The sequence below is a fragment of the Salmo salar genome, chromosome 05, assembly GCF_965601325.2.
Source record: "Salmo salar chromosome 05, fSalSal1, whole genome shotgun sequence".
In the NCBI taxonomy this organism is placed as follows: domain Eukaryota; kingdom Metazoa; phylum Chordata; class Actinopteri; order Salmoniformes; family Salmonidae; genus Salmo; species Salmo salar.
In genome coordinates this window covers 22,768,118-22,789,984 of record NC_138295.1, presented here as the reverse complement: position 1 = coordinate 22,789,984, position 21,867 = coordinate 22,768,118, and the positions used below count along the sequence as shown (strand labels likewise).

At 44.1% G+C, this 21,867-nt stretch overlaps 1 protein-coding gene across 5 annotated transcripts in view; it reads right to left on the bottom strand.

The window, feature by feature from the left end:
- The window catches only part of LOC106604462 (ecto-NOX disulfide-thiol exchanger 2), a 312,275-nt gene that overhangs the window by 184,593 nt on the left and 105,815 nt on the right, over nucleotides 1-21,867 (bottom strand). The gene's annotated exons all lie outside the window — the stretch shown is intronic.

Here is a 21,867-nt window from a genome sequence, read left to right as displayed (position 1 = left end):
CGCCATGTTGGAGAGATCTAAAATTGAAAATACTATGTAAATAATCCATTACCTTTGATTCTCTTCATCAGATGTCACTTCCAGGAATCCCAGGTCCATAACGAATGTAGTTTTGTTCAAAAAAGCTCATAATTTATGTCCAAAAAGCTCCGTGTTGTTAGCACGATCTAAGCCCGCCGGACTTCACTTCATGAACGAGGGGAAAAAATATATTTACGTTCGTTCAAACATGTCAAACGTTGTATAGCATAAATCATTAGTGCCTTTTTTAACCAGAACATGAATAATATTCAAGGTGGACGAATGCATTCTCTTTTAAAACGTATTGGAACGAGGGTACCCAACATGACCTCGCGCGCCAGAGTCAAATCGGTCATCACCGTTCCAAGGCTCTTGTTCGGTCAGATCTCACAGTAGAAGACTCAAAACACTTTGTAAAGGCTGGTGACATCTAGTGGAAGCAATAGGAAGTGCCAAAACATTAATAAGCCCCTGTGTGTTTCAATGGCATAGGCTTAAAGGTAATTCAACACATCAGGTATCCACTTCCTGTCAGAATCTGTCTCAGGGTTTTGCCTGCCAAATGAGTTCTGTTATACTCACAGACACCATTCAAACCGTTTTAGAAACTTTAGGGTGTTTTCTATCCATATATAATAAGTATATGCATATTCTAGTTACTGGGTATGATTAGTAACCAGATTAAATCGGGTACGTTTTTTTATCCAGCCGTGAAAATACTGCCCCCTAGCCCCAACAGGTTAACCACGCACCTGTACTGCCATTACTGGACCTCAATTCAACCTTGCAAAGTTTGCATTTAACTTCTCAAAGAACTGCCATACAGGCCTTCGCTTCTGTCGCTTGCCTTTCTCTGCCATTTTCCCAACTGTTAACGACGATGTAGTGGCGGAGAGTCAACTCCAAAAAATGTATTCCTCAACTCTTTGATTGTTGACCATTCGCTAGGAATCGACTCCTAAAATGCAGTACCTCCTCGAACACAAACACCTTTCATAGCGAGGGACGGAGAGAGAGGGGAGGGGCACAGTACAGGCAGACAGTCAGAACCATAAACTAGGCCTATCTAGCGGCAATCAAATGCCGTCACAATGGAATTCTGTATCTCGCAATTTCTTGGCTTGCAATGTCTCGCAACTTCAGCAAAACAGGGCCTATCATCAATGAATAGGCTATAATATTCTACACACAACAGACCGAAGACTGAACACACACTCGCATCATTAGCGAAGAGAAAGAGTAGGCAAGCAAGCGCGAAGCTGTACCGCGTTAGTGGAAACCAAGACTGTTCTCAGGGCAGGTCTGGCAGTTTTAACTTTTCACAACAGGTTAGGATAATTAACGTGGCCATGACAATGACTAGCCCTGGCCCAGACCCTAACAAGAGACCAAGAGGAAGTTAGGTAAACAAGCCCAATCTGCTCCATTAACACGAGGACCACAGGCTCCCCTGCCGCCCCACCATTAATTATCTGGTCTTACAGGAAGATTAGAGAGAAAACAAGAGACAGGGAAAATAACACACAGCTAGACTATTGGGCCTCCCCTCTTTAATTACCAGCCCAGCAGAAACACAGAGTCCAAACAGAGACTCATGGATCACGCACAGAAGAGCTTCAGTGGCTCTGGTCTGGCTCAGCTTAGATTCTCTCTCTCCCCTCCATCAATCTGTCTCAATCAGCCGAAGAGACAGGCTAGGGGTGGTCTGGTGCTGTTAGCCATCTCAAGTCCAGTGTGTGTGTGCGGCTGGAGGGGAGTGGAGGAGTATGTCTGACTGTGTGTAGACACCAGCAGAGCAACAGCTGCAGCAGGGTCTGTTCTGAGTCCCTCCCCTGCAGTGTCCAGGCTGCTGAGAGGGAGGCAGATCTTCAGGAGAAGGTAAACATTTGATTGCAGAAGAGGTGGTTGATGTGGGGCTGTCAGTATGTCAACGGTTTGCATTCACACGGATCCATGGCGCAAACACTGTCATAGCATGCACACAGGTACACACACACATTAAAGTCAAGGTCATCTGAAGCCTTGCCAGGCAGAGTATTTGGGAAATGGTGTAAGGTGGTGTATGGAGAGCTGAGCTGTGTGAATACTGGAGTTGGGGATGTGGAGCTTCATTCCAGCAGAATGACATTAGTATGAGGAGATGAGTCTGTGTGAATTGACCGTAGAGAAGACTGTTCTCTCTCAAAGTGCCCCACTGAGGACTACTATTTCTCCTTCCTGACCAAAAGAGTGTGAAGACTGAATCCCAACCCAAGATCTTAAGACCGTAGAGGTGGCACCGTAGAGGTGGACCGATTAATTGGAATGGTCGATTAATTAGGGCCGATTTCAAGTTTTCATAACAATCGGACATCGGTATTTTTGGACACCGATTTGCATTTTTTTTTATACCTTTATTTAACTAGGCAAGTCCGTTAAGAACACATTCTTAATTTCAATGACGGCCTAGGAACAGTGGGTTAACTGCCTTGTTCAGGGGCAGAACGACAGATTTTTACCTTGTCAGCTCGGGGATTCAATCTTGCAACCTTACGGTTAACTAATCCAACGCTCTAACCACCTGCTTTACATTGCACTCCACGAGGAGCCTGCCTGTTACGCGAATGCAGTAAGAAGCCAAGGTAAGTTGCTAGCTAGCATTAAACTTAGCTTATAAAAAACAATCAATCAATCATAATCACTAGTTAACTACACATGGTTGATGATATTACTAGTTTATCTAGCCTGTCCTGCGTTGTATATAATCGATGTGGTGCGCATTCGCGAAAAAGGACTGTCATTGCTCCAACGTGTACCTAACCATAAACATCAATGTCTTTCTTAAAATCAATACACAAGTATATATTTTTAAACCTGCATATTTAGCTAAAAGAAATCCAGGTTAGCAAGCAATATTAACCAGGTGAAATTGTGTCACTTCTCTTGCGTTCATTGCACGCAGAGTCAGGGTATATGCAACAGTTTGGGCCACCTGGCACGTTGCGAACTAATTTGCCAGAATTTTACGTAATTATGACATAACATTGAAGATTGTGCAATGTAACAGGAATATTTAGACTTAGGGATGTCACCCGTTAGATAAAATACGGAATGGCTCCGTATTTCACTGAAAGAAAAAACATTTTATTTTCGAGATGATAGTTTCCGGATTTGACCATATTAATGACCTAAGGCTCGTATTTCTGTGTGTTTATTATATCATAATTAAGTCTATGATTTGATCGAGGAGTCTGACTGAGCGGTGGTAGGCACCAGCAGGCTTGTAAGCATTAATTCGAACAGCACTTTCGTGCATTTTGCCAGCAGCTCTTCGCAATGCTTCAAGCATTGCGCTGTTTATGACTTCAAGCCTATCAACTCCCAGGATTAGGCTGGGGTAACCAATGTGAAATGGCTAGCTAGTTAGCGGGGTGAGCGTTAATAGCGCTTCAAACGTCACTCGCTCTGAGACATGGAGTAGTTGTTCCCCTTGCTCTGCATGGGTAACGCTGCTTCGAGGGTGGCTGTTGTTGATGTGTTCCTGGTTCGAGCCCAGGTAGGAGCGAGGAGAGGGACGGAAGCTATACTGTAACACTGGCAATACTAAAGTGCCTATAAGAACATCCAATAGTCAAAGGTATATGAAATACAAATCGTATAGAGAGAAATAGTCCTATAATTCCTATAATAACTACAACCTAAAACTACTTACCTGGGAATATTGAAGACTCATGTTAAAAGGAACCACCAGCTTTCATATGTTCTCATGTTCTGAGCAAGGCACTTAAACGTTAGCTTTCTTACATGGCACATATTGCACTTTTACTTTCTTCTCCAACTCTTTGTTTTTGCATTATTTAAACCAAATTGAACATGTTTCACTAATTATTTGAGGCTAAATTGATTTTATTGATGTATTATATTAAGTTAAAATAAGTGTTCATTCAATATTGTTGTAATTGTCCTTATTACAAATAAAACCATTTTTAAAAATGTTTTTAAAAAAACCCAGCCGATTAATCGGTGTCGGCTTTTTTTTGTCCTCCAATAATCGGTACCGGCGTTGAAAAATCATAATCGGTCGACCTCTAATGGCAAGGACTACATTTCCCTAAAACTCAACATATAAGGGGGGGTCTGTGCATATTCGTAAACAACAGCTGGTGCACGAAATCTAAGGAAGTCTATAGATTTTGCTCGCCTGAAGTAGAGTATATTGTGATAAATTGCAGGCCACACTACTTGCCTAGAGAGTTTTCAGCTATACTTTTCGTGGCTGTTTATTTACCACCACAGACAGATGCTGGCACTAAGACCGCACTCAGCCAGCTGTATAAGGAAATAAGCAAACAGGAAACCACTCACCCAGAGGCGGCGCTCCTAGTGACCAGAGACTTTAATGCAGGGAAACTTAAATCAGTACTACCTAATTTCTATCAACATGTTAAATGTGCAACCGCAACCACAAAGAGACGTGAACAAAGCTCTCCCTCGCCCTACATTTGGTAAATCCGACCACAACTCTATCCTCCTGATTCCTGCTTATAAGCAAAAATGAAAGCAGGGAGCACCAGTGACTCGGTCAATAAAAAAAAAAGTGGTCAGATGAAGCCGATGCCAAACTACAGGACTGTTTTGCTATCACAGACTGGAACATGTTCCTGGATTCTTCCGATGGCATTGAGGAGTACACCACCACATCAGTCACTGGCTTTATCAATAAGTGCATCGAGGACTTCATCCCCACAGTGACTGTACGTACATATCCCAACCAGAAGCCATGGATTACAGGCAACATTTGCACTGAGCTAATGGGTAGAGCTGCCGCTTTCAAGGTGCGGGACTCTAACCCGGAAGCATACAAGAAATCCCGCCTATGCCCTACGACGAACCATCAAACAGGCAAAGCGTCAATACAGGACTAAGACTAAATCATACTACACCGGCTCCGAAGCTCGCCTTATGTGGCAGGGCTTGCAAACTATTACAGACTACAAAGGGAAGCACAGCCGCGAGCTGCACAGTGACACAAGCCTACGAGACGAGCTGAATCACTTCTATGCTCGCTTTGAGGCGAGCAACACTGAGGCATGCATGAGAGCATCAGCTGTTCCGGACGACTGTGTGATCACGCTCTCAGTAGCCGACGTGAGTAAGACTTTTAAACAGGTCAACATACACAAGGCTTCTGGGCCAGACTAATGACCAGGACGTGTGCTCAGGGCATGTGCCTTCACTGACATTTTCAACATGTCCCTGATTGAGTCTATAATACCAACATGTTTCAAGCAGACCACCATAGTCCCTGTGCCCAAGAACAAAGGCAACCTGCCTAAATGACTACAGACCCGTAGCACTCACATCCGTAGCCATGAAGTGCTCTGAAAGGCTGGTAATGGCTCACATCAACACCATTATCCCAGAAACCCTAGACCCACTCCAATTTGCATACCGCCCAAAAAGATCCACAGATGATGCAATCTCTATTGCACTCCACACTGCCCTTTCCCACCTGGACAGAAGGAACACCTATGTGAGAATGCTATTCATTGACTACAGCTCAGCGTTCAACGCCATAGTACCCTCAAAGCTCATCACTAAGCTAAGGATGCTGGGACTAAACACCTCCCTCTGCAACTGGATCCTGGACTTCCTGACGGGCCGCCCCAAGGTGGTGAGGGTAGGTAGCAACACATATGCCATGCTGATCCTCAACACTGGAGCTCCCCAGGGGTGCGTGCTCAGTCCCCTCCTGTACTCCCTGCTCACCCACGACTGCATGGCCTCCAACACCATCATTAAGTTTGCAGACGACACAACAGTGGTTGGCCTGATCACTGACGAGACAGCCTATAGGTAGGTGGTCAGAGACCTGACCGGGTGGTGCCAGAATAACAACCTATCCCTCAACGTAACAAAGACTAAGGAGATGATTGTGGACTACAGAAAAAGGATGACCGAGCACGCCCCATTCTCACCGACGGAGCTGTAGTGGAGCAGGTTGAGAGCTTCAAGTTCCTTGGTGTCCACATCAACAACAAACTAACATGGTCCAAATACACCAAGACAGTTGAGAAGAGGACATAACAAAGCCTATTCCCCCTCAGGAAACTAAAAAGATTTGGCATGGGTCCTGAGATCCACAAAAGGTTCTACAGCTGCAACATAGAGAGCATCCTGACTGGTTGCATCACTGCCTGGTACAGCAATTGCTCTGCCTCCGAACGCAAATCACTACAGAGGGTAGTGCGTACGGCCCAGTACAGCTAAGCTGCCTGCCATCCAGGACCTCTACACCAGGCGGTGTCAGAGGAAGGCCCTAAAAATTGTCCAAGACCCCAGCCATAGACTGTTCTCTCTACTACCGCATGGCAAGCGGTATCGGAGTGCCAAGTCTTGGACAAAAAGGCTTCTCAACAGTTTTTACCCCCAAGCAATAAGACTCCTTGAACAGGTAATCAAATGGCTACCCGGACTATTTGCATTGTGTGCCCCCCCAACCCCTCTTTTTACGCTGCTGCCACTCTCTGTTTATCATATATGCATAGTCACTTTAACTATACATTCATGTACATACTACCTCAATTGGGCTGACCAACCAGTGCTCCTGCACATTGGCAAACCGGGCTATCTGCATTGTGTCCCACCCACCAACCCCTCTTTTACGCTACTGCCACTCTCTGTTCATCATATATGCATAGTCACTTTAACAATATCTACATACTACCTCAATCAGCCTGACTAACCGGTGTCTGTATGTAGCCTCGCTACTTTTATAGCCTCGCTACTGTATATAGCCTGTCTTTTTACTGTTGTTTTATTTCTTTACTTACCTATTGTTCACCTAATACCTTTTTTGCACTATTGGTTACAGCCTGTAAGTAAGCATTTCAGTGTAAGGTCTACACCTGTTGTATTCGGCGCACGTGAGAAATAAACTTTGATTTGATATTATCTATGCCTAATTCTTACAAGAAAACCATTGCATTTAAAGAAAGAAAATCTTAGAGGAAGCATTAGTGTATATTTTTTATTACTGACCAAGAAAGGGAATTTATTTGAAATGTTGCAACATGAAATCTCCTGAACTGCACATTTAGCATTTGCTTCATCTGACCACTTTTTTTTTGTTTAACTAGGCAAGACAGTTGAGAACAAATTCTTATTTACAATGACGGCCTACCCCAGCCAAACCCTAAGCCGGATGACGCTGAGCCAATTGTGCGCCACCCTATGGGACTCCCAATCACGGCTGGTTGTGATACAGCCTAGAATGGAACCAGGGTTTGTAGTGACGCCTCTAGCACTGAGATGCAGTACCTTAGACCGCCGAGCCACTCAGGAGCCCAAGAGGGTCCAAATTTAAAAACAAAATAAACAATACTTAGTTATAAGAATATAGAAACTGTCTAATAACAGAAAAAAAAACATTAACAGAAAAAAAACGTTGTATAACTGCTAATAGGTATACTACTACTAATAAAACAAATCGCTGGATAAGCTTAGATCTAGCATGTGCTATGTCTTCATAGTTAAGACGTTAAGATAGACTACAGAGCTCTATGGCTCCTGTTAAGACCAAAGTAGATCTAATGAGTACAATGATCTGTTGTGAGCTGAAAGCAGCATCCTTGATATTATGTTTCACTGGTGGATCTCTATGTGATTAAATCATTCAACTAGGCCCACCAGGTCTACATTCAACTAGCTCTACATTCAACTAGGCCCACCGGGTCTACATTCAACTTGCTCTACATTCTACCAGGTCTACATTCTACCAGGTCTACAGTCTACATTCTACCAGGTCTACATTCTACCAGGTCTACATTCTACCAGGTCTACATTCTACCAGGTCTACATTCTACCAGGTCTACAGTCTACATTCAACTAAGTCTACATTCAACTAAGTCTACATTCAACTAAGTCTACATTCAACTAAGTCTACATTCAACTAAGTCTACATTCAACTAAGTCTACATTCTACCGGCTCTACATTCAACTAGCTCTACCGGCTCTACATTCAACTAGCTCTACCGGCTCTACATTCAACTAGCTCTACCGGCTCTACATTCAACTAGCTCTACCGGCTCTACATTCAACTAGCTCTACCGGCTCTACATTCAACTAGCTCTACCGGCTCTACATTCAACTAGCTCTACCGGCTCTACATTCAACTAGCTCTACCGGCTCTACATTCAACTAGCTCTACATTCTACTGGGCCTACATTCTACTGGGTCTACATTCTACAAGGCCTAAATGCTACTGGGTCTAGATTCAACTGGGCCTACCAGGTCTACATTCTACTAGGCCCACCGGGTCTACATTCTACTAGGCCCACCGGGTTTACAATTAACTAGCCCTACCGGGTCTACATTCGACTAGGCCTACATTCTACCGGGTCTACATTCAACTAGGCCTACATTCTACCGGGTCTACATTCAACTAGGCCTACATTCAACCGGGTCTACATTCAACTAGGCCTACATTCAACTAGGCCCACCGGGTCTACATTCAACTAGGCCCACCGTGACTACATTCAACTTGGCCTACATTCAACTTGGCCTACCGGGTCTAGATGAATGTTACCATGGCTTTTTTAACTAATTCGGTTATCGTAACTGGGCTTGGATTTTCCATCATGTACGTATATGAACTGAAGTTAAACAGACAGTATCCTTTAAAACTGAGAAGATGCATTCATATGTAGCTTACTATACTGTAATGCTCAATGTTCAGTTATGGCTGAGGGATAGAATCAAGACCTAAGAACTATGTTATAAAACAGTGATGAGTGAGATGGAGGATTAGTTTGTATGAACAGAGATTGCTTGACCCTCTTTATGGAGCAAATCCTGCTAAAATTAGGGGTTGCTTTGTTTGTTCATCAGCATTCACATCTCTCCAATCAGACAGCTCCGTGCCCCCCAGTGTCATCACCAGTCTCAGACAGCCTTTGCCACCCGTCTCCATCAGTCAGGCTCTTTCTCTGCTGTTTACCCTTTAAATCAGCACAGTCACGCTACAGTGGCCTTCAGGGACATTTATCATATAGCTGTTAGCCACATCTGGCCCAGCAAAGATAGTAGGCCAGAGTATGAGGTAACGCCCGTGGTGTAAAGTAACGAAGTAAAAATACTTTGAACTACTAATTAATTTTTGAGGGTATCTGTACTTTATTTATATTTTACAACTTTTGCTTATATTCCACTACATTCCTAAAGAAAATGTAATTTTTACTCCATACATTTTCCCTGACACCCAAAAGTACTCGTTACATTTTGAATGCTTAGCAGGTTAGGAACATTTTCCAATTCAGGCAATTATCAAGACTACATCCCTGGTCATCCCTACAGCCTCTGATCTGGCTGACTCACTAAACACAAACGCTTTGTTTGTAAATTATGATTGCACCCATGGCCATCAGTACATTTTTTATTTTTAAAGACTATGCTGTCTGGTTTGCATAATAAGGAATTTGAAATGATTTATACTTTAAAACTTTTGCTCAAGTAGTATTTTACTGGGTGACTTTCACTGAGAAATGTTTTATTAAGGTAAGCTATATATACACAAAATGATGTGGACACCCCTTCAAATTAGCGGATACGGTTATTTCAGCCACATCCATTGCTGACAGGTGCATAAAATTGAGCACAGCCATGCAATCTCCATAGACATAGCTTGGCAGTAGAATGGCCTTAATGAAGAGCTCAGTAACTTAACGTGGCACTGTCAAAGGATGTCACGTTTCCAACAAACCAGTTGTTCAAATTTCTGCTCTGGTCAACTGTAAGTGCTATTATTGTAAAATGGAAACGTCTAGGAGCAAAAATGGCTCAGCCACAAAGTGGTAGGCCTCACAAGCTGTCAGAATGGGACCGCCAAGTACTGAAGCGCGTAGAAGGTAAAAATCATCAGTCCTCAGTTGCAACACTTACAACTGAGTTCCAAACTGCTTCTGGAAGAAACGTCAGCACAATAAGTGTTCGTCAGAAGGTTAATGAAATGGGATTCCATGGCCGAGCAGCCGTAGACAAGCCTAAGATCACCATGCGAAATGAGAAGCGTTGACTGGAGTGGAGTAAAGCTCACTGCCATTGGACTCTTGAGCAGTGGAAAGGCATTCTCTGGAGTGATGAATCACGCTTTACCATCTGACAGTCCGACAAACAAATCTGGGTTTGACAGATGCCAGGAGAAAATGCTACCTGCCTCAAGGCATAGAGCCAACTGTAAAGTTTGGTGGAGGAGAAATAATGGTCTGGGATGTTTTTTTGTTTTTTTTTAAATGTTGGGGCTAGGCCCCTTAGTTCCAGTGAAGGGAAATCTTAACGCTAAAGCATACAATGACATTCTAGAGGATTCTGTGCTCCTAAATTGATGGCAACAGTTTGGGGAAGGCCCTTACTGTTTCAGCATGACAGTGCCCCCGTGCACAAAGCGAGGTCCATACAGAAATGGTTTTCAATTTCAAATGATTTGAGAAGAAATAGGAAACATCTTTATAAAAGTGAAAGGGTGCCAATATATTTCACAGGCAATGTATAAATAAAGACCTGCATTAAAACAGAATCATTCTAAAACAAGGGTCTGGGGAGTCCATCTTTAGAGTAGTTATTTCCCTTTAATGATAAGAAGAGAGGATCCTGCAGGGCTCTGTGTCTCAGAGATAGTCAAAGGCTATTTCAGACAACGGCTCCACAGCAGAGACTAACAGCCCAGGATGCTAAAGGGCTGCCTGGTGGCTCTGCTGCCTCCGGGCAAACAGAATGGGGTCTGTTAAAGGTTCCCAGAACGATTCATTAGGTTGTGGGGGTGTGATATGGGAAATGGGGGTTGCCTGTTGGTTCTGCTGGCTGGGCTGAGCTGAACTGAGCTGCATTGCTCTGTGGTACTCCTGGAGAGTGGCCCAGTCCTGTCTGTCTCACTGCAGCTGCTGGTCAGTGAGCACGCTAACACGCTAAAGCTAACAAGCCAGGAGAGGAGGAACAGATTTCATCCAGCATATGGAGGCTCACCAGGGCCCAAAATAAGCAGACCGCTGCTGATGCCCTCTGTACCTCCAGAACACAATTAATCCTCACTGGTCTCTGCCTCACTGACTACTGTCTTGTACTATTGGGGGCAGGATGGAGAGCGGAGGAGATGGGGAGGGAAAAAGAGGGAGGAAAATGGATGATAGATTAGGTTCAGAGAGCATTCATTTCTTGCTCTTATCAGAGACTGAGGTAGGAGAAAAGAGTTCTGTAAAAATGAAGGCACAGCGATGTTCTTTGGCTTTTCACCCAGCCCACACACATTTCTCCAGTGACTCTGAAAGACTCATTTTCTATTAGATGGAAATAAAAGCCTTCATTAAAAGAGAAGGAAAGAGACACACCAGGAGAGGTTTATAGAGACATGAGTTGCACACAAAGAGAAGAGAGAAGGAAATAGGGAGTGAATGGCAAAAATATAGGGGTTCAGAGAGGAGAGGAGCAGAGAGGTAGAGATGAGCTGATCCTCTCCCACTGAGCTGCTTCAGACACTCTGACGTCTTCTTTCAGTCCAGAGGGAAGGAAGGTGTAACAGATGACTAAAGCACGGCCCATCTCTCTGTTACAAGCTTACAGAACATGTCTTCACTCCTTATAAAGGTCAAGATTTTCTAGGCAATTCATGTCCAGGAAACATATGAATCACTTTCAGTTCAGTTGAGGTGACAAAGTGTTCCAAAATGAACCAGCGTTTGAAGTGGGCCTACAAATTAGAGAATCTGACAGAAATTCAATTCATGAACTAATGAAAGCTGCTAAACTTATCTCCTCATTCCAGATTAGCCAAACACTTCTAATAGGAAGACTTAGTTTGCATAGAGGGCAGGTGCTCTGTCATTGACAGATGAAGAGTAGAGCTTGATTTGTTGGGTTGAGTTCCAGTGTGGTTCATTCATAACAAGCAATGTTTCCTCTCTAACAGCTCTGAGGCCCCCCACCACCTCAAAACGCCCGACAGCCTCCCCCACCAGGCCCTGAAATACAGCCCATAAAGCCGTGGGGCCCATAAAGCCGTGGGGCCACTATAAACCTGGAGCCGTCAGCTGATTTGTGGATCCAATTACCTTCCCTCTGTAATGGCTGTGTTCAGTGCCATGATGTTAAGTCAGTGGTTGTCAGCATCTGTCCAGAGTGCTTTAACCTCCACAGAGAACAGCAGATCCCCGGAAAACCTCTGTACAGTACTCCAGGAGGATCCTCCTAAAACCCCTCAGTACAGCACTCCAGGAGGATCCTCCTAAAACCCCTCAGTACAGCACCCCAGGAGGATCCTCCTAAATCCCCTCAGTACAGCACCCCAGGAGGATCCTCCTAAATCCCCTCAGTTCAGCACTCCAGGAGGATCCTCCTAAATCCCCTCAGTTCAGCACCCCAGGAGGATCCTCCTAAATCCCCTCAATTCAGCACCCCAGGAGGATCCTCCTGGGGTGCTGTACTGAGGGGTTTTAGGAGGATCCTCCTAAATCCCCTCAATTCAGCACCCCAGGAGGATCCTCCTAAAAAGAACTGTATTGAGTTGTATAGAGGTAAACAAATGACAGTTGTGAACTAGACAGAGTACACAAGCTAAACAAATGCAAAGCTCGAGTCTATACAAAACCAAAACGTTCAATCTGCAATTAATACATGTGGAGAGATCAACCACTAACGATGACATAGAAATTAGAACTTCACCTGCAGTTTTCTACAAATAAAATGGAGTCAGAGTATGTATTGTGCAGAACAGATTACATCTAGCGCTCATAAATGGAGAGATCAATGATGACATTTTAGAACTGAAATAATGAGCTGTCCTCAACTCAACTGTAGTACATCTACAATATTGCACAAGTGACTATAAATGGTAAGAGACATGATCAGACTGGTTGTGAACTAAAGAGTTGTCCTCAGCTCAGTTCTTCAGTCAGAAACAGGCCAGGGAAGGTCCGAACTTGACCTCAACATCCTGCTGACCGCAACAGTTCACTGGTCTAAAATAGATATGGCAATAAACCAGGCAACCAAATGAAAGCTACATACTGTATCTCATCCCTTGAAAAGTGATACCTGTGTTGCATCACTTCCCCATAAATGCTGACCTCTCATTCTTCAAGAAGAGAAAAAAGTAGCTGAACAAACGTTAGTCTGTAAAATGTGTTAATTCAGTAAAGGCAGCCCATTATTAACCGAGCTGGGTGCAGTAAACAGGCAAGTACAGGCCTTACATTGAGCTCCTGTTGCCTTCAATCAAACACAGAGGCCTTCATAGCTTCTCCAAATGTATGAATTTTGACTTTTTCAAGGTCCATGAAAGACTCTTCACAGTGGGGGTAGGTAGACGTGTGTGTGTTAACGCCAAATAAGATTCAACGCAAATACCTTCTAAAGCAAATGGAAAACTACCGGGCACTAGAGTTCTGTGGTTCACTCTCGTCTGAACATTCACAGAGCAGTGAGGTAAACAGAACCTTTGATGTAAATGTGTTCTAAGTCTTGTTTGCTAACAGTTCATGGAGACAACTGATTTCCCAAAGGAAAATAAAGAGAGTGAGATGTCCTTCATTCAATGCCACAACGCCCCTGTAGACTGAACACATCCTGAGAGCGTCTCTGCTATTCTATTAATAACACATTCTGGTTCATGATGCAGCCATTTTTCCGGGTGCCATTTTGTTTTTCATTACTTTCCCTTTTTTTCCTGAGAGCTTTCTCCTCCCTTCTAAACCAGGGGCCATAGAGATCTAGGCTCTCCATCTCTATTACTGTACAATGATGGCTGCTTTCCAGACAGGCAATCTCCGTGGACAACTCAGTTCCCTGGACCTAACCACTGAACCACAACCTCAGCTTCCTCCTTGCTCTATGTTCAACATGTCAATGTGATGAGACAAGTACAGGTAAAGAGGATTAAAAGGTACAATGCAGCCATTTCTAACTCGATATTAAATCACTTCTCAGTAACAATTAAGTACCTTACTGTGATTAATTTAAACTGGTCAAAAAGAAACAAAAATAGCTTCTTAGCAAAGAGCACTTTCTTAAGCAATTTTGCTAGGACTGTCTGAGGAGTGGTCTAAGTGGGGAGGGGAAAACTGAAAACTAGCTGTTAATGGCAAAGAAGTTTGGAAGCCACTTTCTTTTTGGTCTATTGACTATTCTACCGCTTGCTGATGTCACCATGGAAGGCCAAAACTCCATCCAACCAAATCAGGCTGAAATTCCAGGGAATCTTCATTTTTATAATTTCACTGTATTATTCAAACTGTAGTGTGGAAATACACTGCTCAAAAAAATAAAGGGAACACTAAAACAACACATCCTAGATCTGAATGAATGAAATAATCTTATTAAATACTTTTTTCTTTACATAGTTGAATGTGCTGACAACAAAATCACACAAAAATAAATCTATGGAAATCCAATTTATTAACCCATGGAGGTCTGGATTTACATTTACATTTACATTTTAGTCATTTAGCAGACGCTCTTATCCAGAGCGACTTACAAATTGGTGCATTCACCTATAATATCCAGTGGAACAACCACTTTACAATAGTGCATCTAAATCTTTTAAGGGGGGGGTTAGAAGGATTACTTTATCCTATCCCAGGTATTCCTTGAAGAGGTGGGGTTTCAGGTGTCTCCGGAAGGTGGTGATTGACTCCGCTGTCCTGGCGTCGTGAGGGAGCTTGTTCCACCATTGGGGTGCCAGAGCAGCGAACAGTTTTGACTGGGCTGAGCGGGAACTGTGCTTCCTCAGAGGTAGGGAGGCGAGCAGGCCAGAGGTGGATGAACGGAGTGCCCTTGTTTGGGTGTAGGGCCTGATCAGAGCCTGAAGGTACGGAGGTGCCGTTCCCCTCACAGCTCCGTAGGCAAGCACCATGGTCTTGTAGCGGATGCGAGCTTCGACTGGAAGCCAGTGGAGAGAGCGGAGGAGCGGGGTGACGTGAGAGAACTTGGGAAGGTTGAACACCAGACGGGCTGCGGCGTTCTGGATGAATTGTAGGGGTTTAATGGCACAGGCAGGGAGCCCAGCCAACAGCGAGTTGCAATAATCCAGACGGGAGATGACAAGTGCCTGGATTAGGACCTGCGCCGCTTCCTGTGTGAGGCAGGGTCGTACTCTGCGAATGTTGTAGAGCATGAACCTACAGGATCGGGTCACCGCCTTGATGTTGGTGGAGAACGACAGGGTGTTGTCCAGGGTCACGCCAAGGCTCTTAGCACTCTGGGAGGAGGACACAAGGGAGTTGTCAACCGTGATGGCGAGATGGAGTCACACTCAAAATTAAAGTGGAAAACCACACTACAGGCTGATCCAACTTTGATGTAATGTCCTTAAAACAAGTCAAAATGAGGCTCAGTAGTGTGTGTGGCCTCCACGTGCCTGTATGACCTCCCTACAACGCCTGGGCATGCTCCTGATGAGGTGGTGGATGGTCTCATGAGGGATCTCCTCCCAGACCTGGATTAAAGCATCCGCCAACTCCTGGACAGTCTGTGGTGCAATGTGGAGTTGGTGGATGGAGCGAGACATGATGTCCCAGATGTGCTCAATTGGATTCAGGTCTGGGGAAGGGGCGGGCCAGTCCATAGCATCAATGCCTTCCTCTTGCAGGAACTGCTGACACACTCCAGCCACATGAGGTCTAGCATTGTCTTGCATTAGGAGGAACCCAGGGCCAACCGCACCAGCATATGGTCTCACAAGGGGTCTGAGGATCTCATCTCGGTACCTAATGGCAGTCAGGCTACCTCTGGCGAGCACATGGAGGGCTGTGCGGCCCCCCAAAGAAATGCCACCCCACACCATGACTGACCCACCGCCAAACCGGTCATGCTGGAGTTTTGTTGCAGGCAGCAGAACGTTCTCCACGGCGTCTCCAGACTGTCACGTCTGTCACATGTGCTCAGTGTGAACCTGCTTTCATCTGTGAAGAGCACAGGGCGTCAGTGGCGAATTTGCCAATCTTGGTGTTCTCTGGCAAATGCCAAACGTCCTGCACGGTGTTGGGCTGTAAGCACAACCCCCACCTGTGGACGTCGGGCCCTCATACCACCCTCATGGAGTCTGTTTCTGACCGTTTGAGCAGACACATGCACATTTGTGGCCTGCTTGAGGTCATTTTGCAGGGCTCTGGCAGTGCTCCTCCTGCTCCTCCTTGCACAAAGGCGGAGGTAGCGGTCCTGCTGCTGGGTTGTTGCCCTCCTACGGCCTCCTCCACGTCTCCTGATGTACTGGCCTGTCTCCTGGTAGCGCCTCCATGCTCTGGACACTACGCTGACAGACACAGCAAACCTTCTTGCCACAGCTCGCATTGAAGTGCCATCCTGGATGAGCTGCACTACCTGAGCCACTTGTGTGGGTTGTAGACTCCGTCTCATGCTACCACTAGAGTGAAAGCACCGCCAGCATTCAAAAGTGACCAAAACATCAGCCAGGAATCATAGGAACTGAGAAGTGGTCTGTGGTCACCACCTGCAGAACCACTCCTTTATTGAGGGTGTCTTGCTAATTGCCTATAATTTCCACCTGTTGTCTATTCCATTTGCACAACAGCATGTGAAATGTATTGTCAATCAATGTTGCTTCCTAAGTGGACAGTTTGATTTCACAGAAGTGTGATTGACTTGGAGTTACATTGTGTTGTTTAAGTGTTCCCTTTATTTTTTGGAGCAGTATATATATATAAAACACACAGGAATCTATTTGACTGCCTTTAAATCTGTGCTATGCTCCACAATATATCACTACTAAATGAGCATGCATAATTATGGCAATTGGTCATTCGTCAAACAGATAATACTCATGCAAAATGCAACCTTTACGTGAAAATGTGAATTGGTTGCAAATTAATCATCCAATGAGACATTGGTAAAGAATAGGTGATTTTTCCCCCCATGATCTATACTTAGCCAGCAGATATACGCAGGTGCTTTCTCAGAAAGCGTGGCAGAAACACAAGCACACTCAGAGATGTAGAGTCTTGCACCCCTCTGGTGATCCATCATGACATGTGCTGTGCTACTTCAAATTGTTTTTCCTGGCAGTGTTGGGAAGGGGAAAAGTGCATGAGCAAGAACAAAAACTTGGGTTCACTTTATCTCTGGAGAGACCACTGAAAAAGAAGCCAGTGCAGAATAATAACATTCCAAAACATGCATCCTGTTTGCAACAAGGCACTAAAAGTAATACTGCAAAAAATGTGGCAAATCAATTCACTTCTTGTCCTGAATACAATGTGTTGTGTTTGGGGCAAATCCAATACAACACATTACAGAGTACCACTCTCCATATTTTCAAACATAGTGGTGGCTGCATGATGTTATGGGTATGCTTCTCATCGTTAAGGACTGGGGAGTTTTTCCAAGATAAAAAAGAAACGGAATAGAGCTAAGCACAGGCAAAATCCGAGAGGAAAACCTGGTTCAGTCTTCCACCAGACACAAAGATGAATTCACCTTTCAGCAGTACAATAATCTACAACACAAGGCCAAATCTGCACTGGAGTTGCTTACCAAGAAGACAGTGAATGTTCCTGAGTGCTGAGTTACAGTTTCTGAAGGCACTGTACTTTTGAGGAGAAAGGGAAACTCCCTTAGAATTGTATTAACGCCCATTGTGTACATTGCCCATGAATCGTCAATGGACCGTGTGGGGCATTCTGGGCGATTCTGATACAAAGAGAGCTCTCCTTTAAGGAGTGAATGGGAGTCAATTGGGTGCTAGATCAAAAACCCAACATAAGCATGAATTTTGTCAACAAGAAGTACAATACTACAAAATGTTTCAGAGATGAGATACTTTGAGGAAAATAGGCAGGTTTCTCAACTCGCACCCAGACTTTGAGAAGGGTTGCGTGTCGATTAGCTTAGAAACCATGTGATGCAGGATGACAATGTGAAGTGATTGGTCGATAGTCTGCTGTGTGGGGCATTATACATTTCTACATTCATTGCCCAATGGGATTCCAAACTCCTCCTTTCTATAATATATCAGAGTAGACACTGCAAGCCCCTCCGCCTGCTAGAGTGGCACCTCTCTCTCCCTCGCGCTTTATCAGCTCTAGTTAATAAAAAAGGTAGCTTACAAAGTTAATTTTCTGCGGCTTCCCTCACTCGGATTGGACTAGGTCTGGATCAAACCAGGTTTATCTGTATATTAAATAAATGTATGCATATAGGGTCCGGATGGGAAAACCACAGGTCCATTTCGGAACACATACTTTTGGACACGCGAAGACCTCTACCTAAGAGGCCAAACATAATCCCTTTCACAACAGAAAAGGTCACAGAAGCTGGACTTGGGCTAAAAATCGGGTGTTTAAGTTTTGTGTCTTTTGCCAAATAAACAAAAATTAACTACTGTTGGCATTTCATTTTCCTGCTGTACCGTAACCGAACCGCGACCCCAAAACCGCAATAAGTACCGAACCATGGGATTGGTGAACCATTACAATCCGAATAGAGATGCAGAGATGTTCCATTAGAACAGAGAATATGATCCTCCCTGGTGAAAAGTTCATCTTCCTCCATCCTCCTCTCCTCAGTGAGACCATCAGTAAGGTTTTACACTGCAGCTATACAGCCTCAATTCTGCCTTATTCAATAGCAATACGTCTCTATCCCACTAACCCTACTGCAGAGACCTGAGCCCAAATCTGAGGCTCAAAGTGCTTGAGTACAGAGGCCTCCCTCAATCAGGTGGTTTGTGCTCCACAGAGCCCCAGAGTTGATCCTGAGACGTTCCCTTCCCAGACAGACATGCCGCTCCCTCCACTGCTTTAGACCAGATGAGTGGCTGGCTGACTGCTGCTGCTCTCAGGGATCTGACTGCCACACACTCCTACACACCCTTCAACTGAACCAATTCCAGTTACACAAAAACCCAGTTATCTCTGGAATAGCCTGGCACACACGGCTGAACAATCAGGCCGACCCAGATGGGTTTTCTACACGACACAGATATCGGAACAAAGGAAGTAAAACAACAACTATTACACCAGCAACCAACAGATTAAGCAAGACTGGTGAGGCATTGATAGAATCTTAATTACGTTATTACAACAAAATCTACAACATCGGCTCAACAGATGGGGAAGGGTTCAACGGGTGATATCACCACAACAATATATGGTCTGGCATCCCTCGAGAAACAAGAACTTGAAAAACAAATGAAGTGTCCAGTAAAAATGTATTACTGAAACCAACACACATTTTTCCCATTGGGTGCTTTGAAACTTTGCTATGATGCTTGGAAATTGGTATTTTGATGACGGTTTCTGGAAGGCCATATAAGTTCACTGTGATATGTTGAGTGTAGGCTACTGAGCAGTAGGTGGGTAGTCCAAGGATTGTGATGCTATCTCCACACTAGTTGGATGACGCTCAATCCATTAAATCAGAAAACAAACATTACTTTAACAGCACCTGCTGAAATTGAATTTTACTTATTGTTTCCATATTTACATCTCATTTCCACAGGGAGTTGAAACTGGAAGAGAAGATATGTAACTACTCACAAACATCACCTCTGACAGGAGAAACAACACAGCATAAAAATAGTCCTCAGATCGCTTACCCAGCAGGGCACAAAACAGTGAGAGTCTCCTTATCAGGGACAGAGCAAGGTTTGTTGCATTAGCAATGACCAGTTACACCATTCCTCAGCCCTGGATACCACATCTTTCAATTAGCCAATCCACAGAGCTGGAGAAGTGGAAAATCTGCATACCTGTCCACCGTGAGGAGAGCAGTATGAAAACAAGAAACTCAGTTATAGCAAAACAGTGGAAAGGCAGCCTTATTATTATTATTATATATTATTTGGTTTCTAATATAGGAAGCCGGGTGCATTCAAATGAGCTTTGGATCAGGGAAGTGCTTAGACTTCCTAATCAGTAATATAAACAAATTCAGACAGAGTACTATCTCACTTGACTATCCGTAACTAACGTAATCAATTTGATGTAATAACGGTTGAATTGTATGTCAAATAAAAATTCAGACAACAATAAAATGCATTACATTGCAATTAAATAATGAACTTGACCAGTTTCCTAAGACCGAACACCATCTCTCAAAGTCTTAAGAGCAGAGAGAGATTCACCAGGCTAAAACACTAAAGTCTTGACCTTGGGGGGAATGCCAGTTTAAAAGCTTCTCTAGGTAGGGGTTCACTCTGTGTCCATTATCAGGCTGAGATGGAAGTTAGGGGAAATAGAATAAAGATGTTGATGGAAAGAGGAGGAATTGCTTCTGACAATCAATTATTATAACAATGGTCACTGATTTGATGGAATGCTGATTACTGAGTATAGTTTGGTTTTTTTTCTAGAGTGGAAACCCACCTCTGTCTCAGATGCATCTGGTAGAGACTCCTAAAGGACCAACTAGAGTAGATGGAACACCTTAGAGTTCATAATGAACTACTTGCAGTGGGGCAAGACCATTAATCCTACCACTCCCTCTATAACATGGCGGCAAAAACTAGCAAATAGCCAGAGCCACAAATCTGACAGGGAATGAGGCTTGTATCTATAGCAACTCAGTATCTGGGATTTCAGTAACCCTGAAAGAGCCCATCTCTTTTTGGGGCCTCTCGGCCCTCCTGAAGGAACCATAACAAGGTTAGCAGATCTGTGCTTTACACCCCTTTAGCAGTGAACACCCCTGAAACCCCTGTTCCCACACACTGCTAGAGGTATCCACAGAGAAAATGCTTTCTTTATCTCTGACTCAGATTTCATTATGCTGATTCTCTTTCCCCAAAGCCATGGCTCCACTTTCTGCTGAATCGTTAGCAAAACTGAACCTCAGTCTCCACATTAAAAAAGGACAATTTTCCAAAGCTACCAAATGTCCTCATTTTACAAGGTTTCTCTCTGCATTCAGTATTCCCCTCATTTATTCCACAGCACCATTATCCTGGGGCCACAGTGAACTCAAATCACAAAGATCCTTCTGAAACATTGCTCCTCAAATGTATATTTCTCCCTCCATTTCTCTCCTTCTCCCTCCATTATGAGGAATCTACAGATGCCCTCTCCAATGATCAGTGGTGAGCTGTACAGTGTGAAGGTAAATGTCTGTCAGAGTGCACGGTAGACCTTTTCTTCCTCACGGTCACCCCTGTTGAAAGCGAGCAATCAGTCCTGATTCACTCAGATGCTCACTAGACGTTTGTGCCCCTGGCCATGGAAAGAAAAGTGGGAGCAAGTATGCAATATTCCAGAGCCATTTTGTCCCCATAGCTGAATTGAAAGTATGGCACAGAGAAACAAAATATTGCTTATGTCAGGTGAAGTCAATGACTTAGGGGAGAAAGCTAAACTCATCCTTAATGCACAGCATCATTCCCCTACAGAAAATGCATAGGCTGTGTTGTGTTTATAACCATTTCCCTTTTCAGCATTCATACTGTATGCTTACCACTCTGGTCTCTGAATTGGTGGACCCAGGGAACTCAGCAATTACCAACACTTATCCAACATTGGATGAGAGATGGAGTAAATTCTCCATGGTCAGAAACAGCAGAGGCTAAAAAGTCTAAAGAAGCAGAGTGAGAGCGCAAGAGTGAAGCAGGTTAATTAGAAGGCTTAATTTGCTTCTCCTGTAATTATTACTGAGGAAAACGTTCCATTTACCAGCAGCTATTTATATATCATGAGTAAATAATTGAATAAATGACAAGAACATCTGAAAGAAACCAGTGTGCAAAACCAGTGCAAAGTGCACACGCTCACCATAATATTTGAATGACTTTTGCGCACAAAGGCATATTTTCAAAAACAGATATGCGATGAAGACAGTAGCCTATTTTCAGTTTGCTACTGGTGACGTATTATTTTG